The sequence below is a fragment of the Rhinolophus sinicus genome, linkage group LG06 (genome assembly GCF_036562045.2).
Source record: "Rhinolophus sinicus isolate RSC01 linkage group LG06, ASM3656204v1, whole genome shotgun sequence".
In the NCBI taxonomy this organism is placed as follows: Eukaryota; Metazoa; Chordata; class Mammalia; order Chiroptera; family Rhinolophidae; genus Rhinolophus; species Rhinolophus sinicus.
The window spans coordinates 91,977,081-91,984,143 of record NC_133756.1 but is presented as its reverse complement, the minus strand read 5'-3'; the positions used below and the strand labels follow the sequence as shown (position 1 = coordinate 91,984,143).

At 41.6% G+C, this 7,063-nt stretch overlaps 1 protein-coding gene across 4 annotated transcripts in view; it reads left to right on the top strand.

The window, feature by feature from the left end:
- The first annotated feature begins 301 nt into the window (after positions 1 to 301).
- The window catches only part of ELMOD1 (ELMO domain containing 1), a 68,765-nt gene continuing 62,003 nt past the window's right edge, over positions 302 to 7,063 (top strand). For all 4 annotated transcript variants that reach the window (XM_019715712.2, XM_019715711.2, XM_019715710.2 and 1 more), the window contains exon 1: positions 302 to 441. The gene's annotated coding sequence lies outside the window, so the exon portion shown is untranslated. The remainder of the gene's footprint in view (positions 442 to 7,063) is intronic.

Sequence of the window (7,063 nt, the reverse complement as noted above, 5' to 3'; positions counted from 1 at the left end):
TGTCCACAGCCGCCGGGTCCGCAGGTTTAACCCTTTCCCGCTGACTCCCGCAAAGCGCTCCGTTCGGCAGCACCGCGCCCGCGCCCCCGGCCGGGGCCCGGGGACTGGGCATGCTCAGTCGCCGCCCGCGTCGTGCTCCCCGGGAAACCTCTGCACGCCCTCCCCCGGCTGCTCGCTGTCGCCTCCTCCTCGCAGGCCTCCCCGGCTGCATCCCGGCTTGCTCCGCTCCACGCGACCCAGATTCCTGCCCCGCCCCCGCCCCTCCCCCGCCCGCAGCCTGTGCGGCAGCCGCGGCCACCCGGGTCCAGCCTCCGTGACAGGGCGGACCGCGTTGACCGCCGCCGCGGAGCGCGCAGCCCAAGCGCCTGGGGAAGGCGGAGATGGAGACCCGACTGCCTCATGCTAGGACCTGCTGAGCTTTCTTCCGCCTCCGGAGTCCAGGTGAGTGGCAGTGCCTGGGAGACTCCAGGAGGAGCGGAGAGTCGAGGGGCAAATGCCCTTGGAGAGGAGAGAGGTGTCCGCGAAGACGTGAGGCACCGTGCGAGCGGCGCTGCGTCTGGGGCGCAACAGAAATATAGGAGGGGACATGAATGAAAGTGCACACTGCCTCAGTGCAGGGGCTTCAGGGTCACCGAGGACCGTAACTCCCCCCCCCCGCCTCTCCCCAAAATTAACACCCGCGGAGCTGCAGGTTGGCGCGAGAGGCTGTGTGCATTTCGGCCCCGGCGTGGGTCACCTAGCGACTGAACGACGAGGGCTCTGAAGGAGACATTCCTCGCACAGGCCAAAATGGGAAGCGGGGACGAAGGGTGGCCTGGCCCAGGCGAGTGGCCGGACCGGGTCTTGGGGTCCCCTTACCGCGCGACCCCCGGGCAGTGCAGGGCTGCGGGTTGGCGGGCCGCGGGTCTGGAGGGTCATCCGCGCTACCAGCCGGGAGGAGCTTTCTGAGGGGACTGAGTGCGGTGCCTCCTCCAACTGCTGGGAAACTCCTAATTCGAGCATCTCTCTTTCCTGGCAGGTAGAATTAAACAGGCAAGTGGGGAGCGACAGCCGACAGCTGTTAAAAGCAAAACAGTGGAGTGTTGTGGTGGGGTTTTCTGTTGTGCCTTTTTTCTAAGTGTGGGTGCCGGCTGCACCTACTCACCGTGTTTCTGCTCAACCGCTTAGTGGCGAGTTCGGTAACACACCTTATGAATATTTCAGGAAAGACCTCGCAGGCTTGCTTGCTTCAGATCAAGTTTAAAGAATATATTTGTGAACCTTTCTGCTCTACACAGGCAGATGGAAACCCCGTGCTTTTGAGCTTTCCAAATCTCATCCCTTTCCCACACCAACTAGGAAAAAGACTCGGCTAACCCCCAGTGAGCTTTAGATTGGAACCATAAATTAAGTCTGTCATTTGGCGAGACCAGTTTTGGGCAGGCATCCAGGCATTGTTCTGCATCTCTGCAGTGTGAGCGTGCTGTGCCATAGCTTGACAACCATCCTTAACTGGAGCTGCCAATATGGTGGAAGGCAGGTAGTGTGCTTGTTTGGGGATAAACGTCTTAATTCATTATCATCTTAGGACACCAGGTAGTTAGAGCAGACTTAGACCTTCTCTTCCTAGAAGTTGTTTCAGACGAGTGTAGTTGAAATTTTGAGGGAGGCATTCTCTTGTATCCCTCTGCGTTGGGAGGTATTTATCTCTCGTTAGTTCTTTCATGGAAATAAGAACTGAATGTCTTTTCTGTAGTCACTGTGAAGAACACCTAAAGACTGCATGCATGTGGGGAACTTTCAGGATTGGAACAAGCTGTAGGGCATCTTTCCTTCCACTTTGGGTTATAAATTCCATTGCACCATCACCACTAATCAGTAAACCGGCACACACAGCAGTTTTTTGCTCTGAAATGGTACTCCTTTGCAGAAGAAACCGGCCTGTTCCTCTGTTAGTGAGACAGGTATGTCTCTAAGCAGCCTGTGAGGAATTCCTCTGTTGACCAAGATTTCAAGCCTCCAAGATTCACACGGTGCTAAAAGAGGCAACTCTTTCCTATTGCTAGCCCATACACAATAAAGCTGCAGCGCTCGGGTGTACAGATGTTTCACATTTAGGGAAGGCTTTTCCAACAAAGACCCACTGCTGTTGTATCACAGGCTCCACCTCCGCCCGCCAGGCTGCCTCTCCCCAGTCTGTTACTGAGGACTCTGTGTCTCACTGTGCTTGATTAATGAAGACAAGAAATCCCAAAATGAAAGATTTATTTACTTTCCTTATTGTGTTTTGCCGGTTTAATTGAAAATATGAAATTTCCAAAAATTGTTTATTAATATATGTAGCCAAGACTTAACTCAAGCAAATAACTATGAATGTCAGCTTTTCAAGAGAGATTGAGCATCATTACAGTATTCTTTGTGCTAAAATTATTGATGGATGGTATTAGAGGAGAATTCTATGAAATAGCAAAATAAGTGAAAATTTTACATAACAAAAAGCGTCTCCTAAAGGTTGTTAACTGAGATGCTCAGAAAGATACCCAGTTGCATCAACAGACATAAAATCTGATCAGAAGTTTGCAGAGCTTGGATGCAAACCTCCTGGGGCTGTAAAGAAGCATTCCTGGAGTCCTCTGAGAACTTTTAGAGTCACTGGCAGAGTTGTGAGATTTAACAAATAAACATCAGGTTTCCAGTTAAATTTGAATTTCAGATAAACAACAATTGTTTTTAGTATATGTCAAATGGACTAATTGGGACATGCTTACACTAAAAAATGATTTGTTGTTTATCTAAAATTCAATTCTGACTGGGCAGTCTGTATTTTATCTGGCAATTCTAGTCACTGAAAATTTCGCATTCCTCTTTTTTGGGTCACTTATGTGTTGAAAAATAAAGTGGAGCAGAGTCATATGCTGTTCTGCAGACAATCTGGGACGAGCTCAGTTCTGGTTTAAGCTATTGAAAATAACTCATGCTTAAAAGTAAGTAGTTTCAGTTCAGCACATATGTGTTGAGTACCTCTGCTTGCTAGGCTTAGTGAGAAGTGCCAGAGATACAAAAATGAGTAGGAGCAGTGGGGGAGGATCTACATTTAAGACATGAGACTTTGTATGCCAAGTGTCTGTGGGCTCCACTGTAGGAGCCCGGGAGGGACGCTGAATTCTGCTGGACAGCTCCAGTCGGGGAGTAAGATGACCAGCAGTTTTGACAGGTCTGGCCTTGAATAAGAGAGTGAGATCTTATCCCGGGAGGAAAGGAGGAAAGAAACCCATGGATTTATGCCTAGTGTATTGGAGTTGGAAGTTGAAGCATTTTACCTGATGGCCTCAGAGTGGCCTCTGAGAATGAGGGAAATGAGAGGGAATTCTAAAAGAAAGACTTTAAATAGTTGCTGGTGGGAATGGAAGAGGGAGCGGAAAAGGGACAAGTGCAGGAATTGGTAAATGGTGAATACATCTCACTGCACTTAAAAAAGTAGTTGTTCAGCCCTTTGACTAATACTCAAAGTGTTCCTTTCCTGTTCCGATACCATCCTGGTTTCCTCAGGTAAATGGTCATCATCAAACAACATTGGCATATAGTATTTTAAAGTCGTATTATTTTTATGTAAAAGTAGATAGTTAAATGTAATATTTGAGATGCTGATCAATATTCAGTTGCTTCTGGCAAAAATCGCTGAAATAAAATAAGCAGATGTTTTGATTTTAGCAAGCCTATTGCTTCAAGTAGAAAAAGATATTAAATTGCAGTCATTTTCTGATTTGGTCCAGCTATCTTTAAGGAAGCAGATTCTGGTGATGGAAAGAATGTCAATTTTACAGAAATAGCAGCATGTAAAAATGACCATATGCTTATAGTACCAGAGAGTACCTACTCAGAATGTTCCAAATGTAATTAATTCCAAAAAACTGCACACTACTTACATTCATGTCTTTGAAGGCCCAGCAGGTCCCTTCAGCATAGGAAGTTTCCAGGGAAGTTGAAGATCAAACCAGTGCAGTTTGTGTACAGAACAATTCCTAATTTCTTGAAGATTCCAGTTTTCCAACCTGAAGCAAATGACAATAGAGTGTCATTCTAGATTGCACTTCTCTCAACAAATCTAGTTATCTTAGGGACTATTTTTAGAAGAGCCTCATATATTTGAGTGTCCATATGCATGGTTAAATTTCCACTTCATATTTTACAATAAGGTCTTAAAATTATGAAAATTACTCTATGCTAAAATGTGTAATAATATAGTTAATTAGGTCTCACTTATCAAATGATTATCCTTTAAAATAGGACACAAAATAGTTCTATTTGAGATACCATTCCTCTTTATACTGTCTGCCAAATATGTCCTGCCTTATAATCCTGATAGTATATGGGGAAAAAATGACCAAGCATGTACTGAACTTGCTAAAATTTGAAGGCAATTAGACCATAGGTTTTATTTTCAGCGAGATTTCACCTGGATATGGCTTATTAAATAAGGAAGGGCTTACTGCAGTGATCTCTAATGACAGTTAATGGACTATCACCCAGAGAGAGCTTTAACTGAAATTGTGTGCTGAGTTCACATTCTAAGTCCTCAGTAAATACTCTGAATTTAAAGAAACTGAAGACAGTATGTTCTTGCATCCCAGAGCTTTTAACCCTTCATCTCACTTATGCTGACCATGAACAAGTCTTAATTTACATCAGTTTCTGTACTCTAAAATGGAAGATATGGACATATTAAAAAAGAATATTGTGCCAACTCCAAACCTCTACAAAATAAACATTGATTGCTAGTGTTCTAAGGGATAAATAACTTCACTCTCAATGTAATTAGATAATTTGTATATTGTCTGTGTGCTCTCTATGATGTTTCAGACACCATAGAAATAATTCACAATTTGCTGTTTGACTTTTTGCTTTTTTAGTACAAAGCAAGATGATTATGGTAAATGCTTAAGGAGAACTCATTAAGCCCCTTTAAAAAAAAAAAAATCAGTTTCAAACAAGCTAATGCCTGCAGATTCACAGGTCTTTATATAGCTTTTAAATGTAGTTTCCATTTTAATTATTGAGATTAGGACTTGGTTAATTAGAATGCTTGGTATAAGAGCTTATTTCAGCTGCTTATAACTCTGTTTTCTATCCCGCTTGCACAAGTATATGGTAGAAAAGCTGCTAGATGTTTTGAAGGTTTCATTCATGATGAAACGAATAATTTACTTATCCAATAGCTAATTTTTGTTTTACCAAATATCATCAGTAACGTTATAAACTCTGTTCCCTAATTGTTTTTCACTTGACTAGTTGGCATAACTATTTTAAGTGTGATTCAATCTCTGGAATGAATTTACTGTACATTTTTTCCTTTAGAAGTAGAAAAAGAATGTTCAATCCTTCGGCATTTGGAAGCTAGATTTTCTGAAGATTCTATATTCCAGTAGAACATTTTAATTTCAGATTGTCTTTGGTCTTAGAAGCCATTTAAATGGGCAAGAAACTTAAAACAATTATTTTTAATAGAGAAGTTTAACCATGTGTTTTCTTAAAATGGTAACTATTTATCAAAGTTGTTTTAATTAAAATGTATATTGTGTACATAGTTAGTCATAATTTTTAAAGCCTGTATTAAAATACCTAACATAGAATTTTGATGTCCATATTCTGTCTCATGTGTAATGTGTATGTAACTCAATATGTGAACCTAGTCTGAAAATCAAGCCTTACAAAATAGAGGTACTGGATTATGGTATTTGCTTCACTGAAGAGTTCTGTGTTGTATCAAATATTTCTCCTACTATTCCTTTAAATTGTAGATAACCTAGAGTATTTAATATAGAGCCAGACTCATCAATTTTTCACAGCTACACAATCCTTCTGGGACACATCTATCAACTAGGCTTTTGAGTAATCTTTGTAGGTGAGATGCAGAAATGAGGTCTGGGATCTGCTCTAATAGCCAGGTTGATCTGCTGTACCCAAAGAATGTTCTAGGTGTCAAAGCCAATGTAGAAGGTGGTTTCTGCTGGCCTGCTTCATAGTTCTTCCCTCGATCCTAACATTTTTACAATTTTTTCAATGACTGAGATGTATTTAGATCATACATGTATCAGGTTTGTTGATAAAGGCAAAGATCAAGGCACTAGTGAATTTGGATGACAATCAGGATTAAACTCGATATCTCTTAGCCCAAAGTACGGGCTGAAACTAAGATTACATTTTAAAATAACAGATGTTGGCTTCGTTTTGATTCTAAAATCAGTTGTCCAGTGATAGGGAGTAGAAGTCCTAGATTAACAACAGCTTGGGTTGTAAAAATAGTTTTAGTTCACTTGAGCATTAACCAACAGTACAGAAGAAATTAATGCAGTCTTTGGTTGGATTCGTAGATGAATAGAATCCATATCAAAAAGGTCAGAAACAAACAATATAACATACTGTACTGAAAGTGATGTATTTTGTGCCACCTGTCAGGAATGTAACAAGAGGGAATGCTTTTATTGGGTAGGAAGTTGGCTCACATGACTTTAAAATCACCTCCTCAATCTGATTCTGCAGTTTAAATTGAGCTCTGAGGCACTTATACCCGAATCTGCCAATGTCTAATTCAGCTTAGCACACCGTTGTTTCCCCAAAAATAAGACCTAACTGAAAAATAAGCCCTAGCATGATTTTTCAGGATGACATCCCCGAACATAAGCCCTAACGCATCTTTTGGAGCAAACCTTAGTATAAGAGCCGGTCTTATTTTCGGGGAAACATGGCATTTATGTAACATAGCTATTTTATATTCTTTCCTTGGTTTATAATGAAAATCTATCCTTATTCTTTTCTACTTAATAATTATTCCCTAGATAATTAGTCAATTATCAACTAAAATAAGGGCATCTATTCTGTGGCCACCACTGGGTTAAATTAAAGAGGCTATTTCCAGGTTTTCTTTAATTATCCAAGATCATATTTGAAATTCTTAGTTCCAAACGATCTGTATTTTTGAATAACCATAAAATAGGCATGTATTCAGGTTCTAAAATAAAACTGCACCAAATCAAGTTAGACAAAGATGAAAGGAAAACTTGTTCACTCTATACTCTGTGTGTGC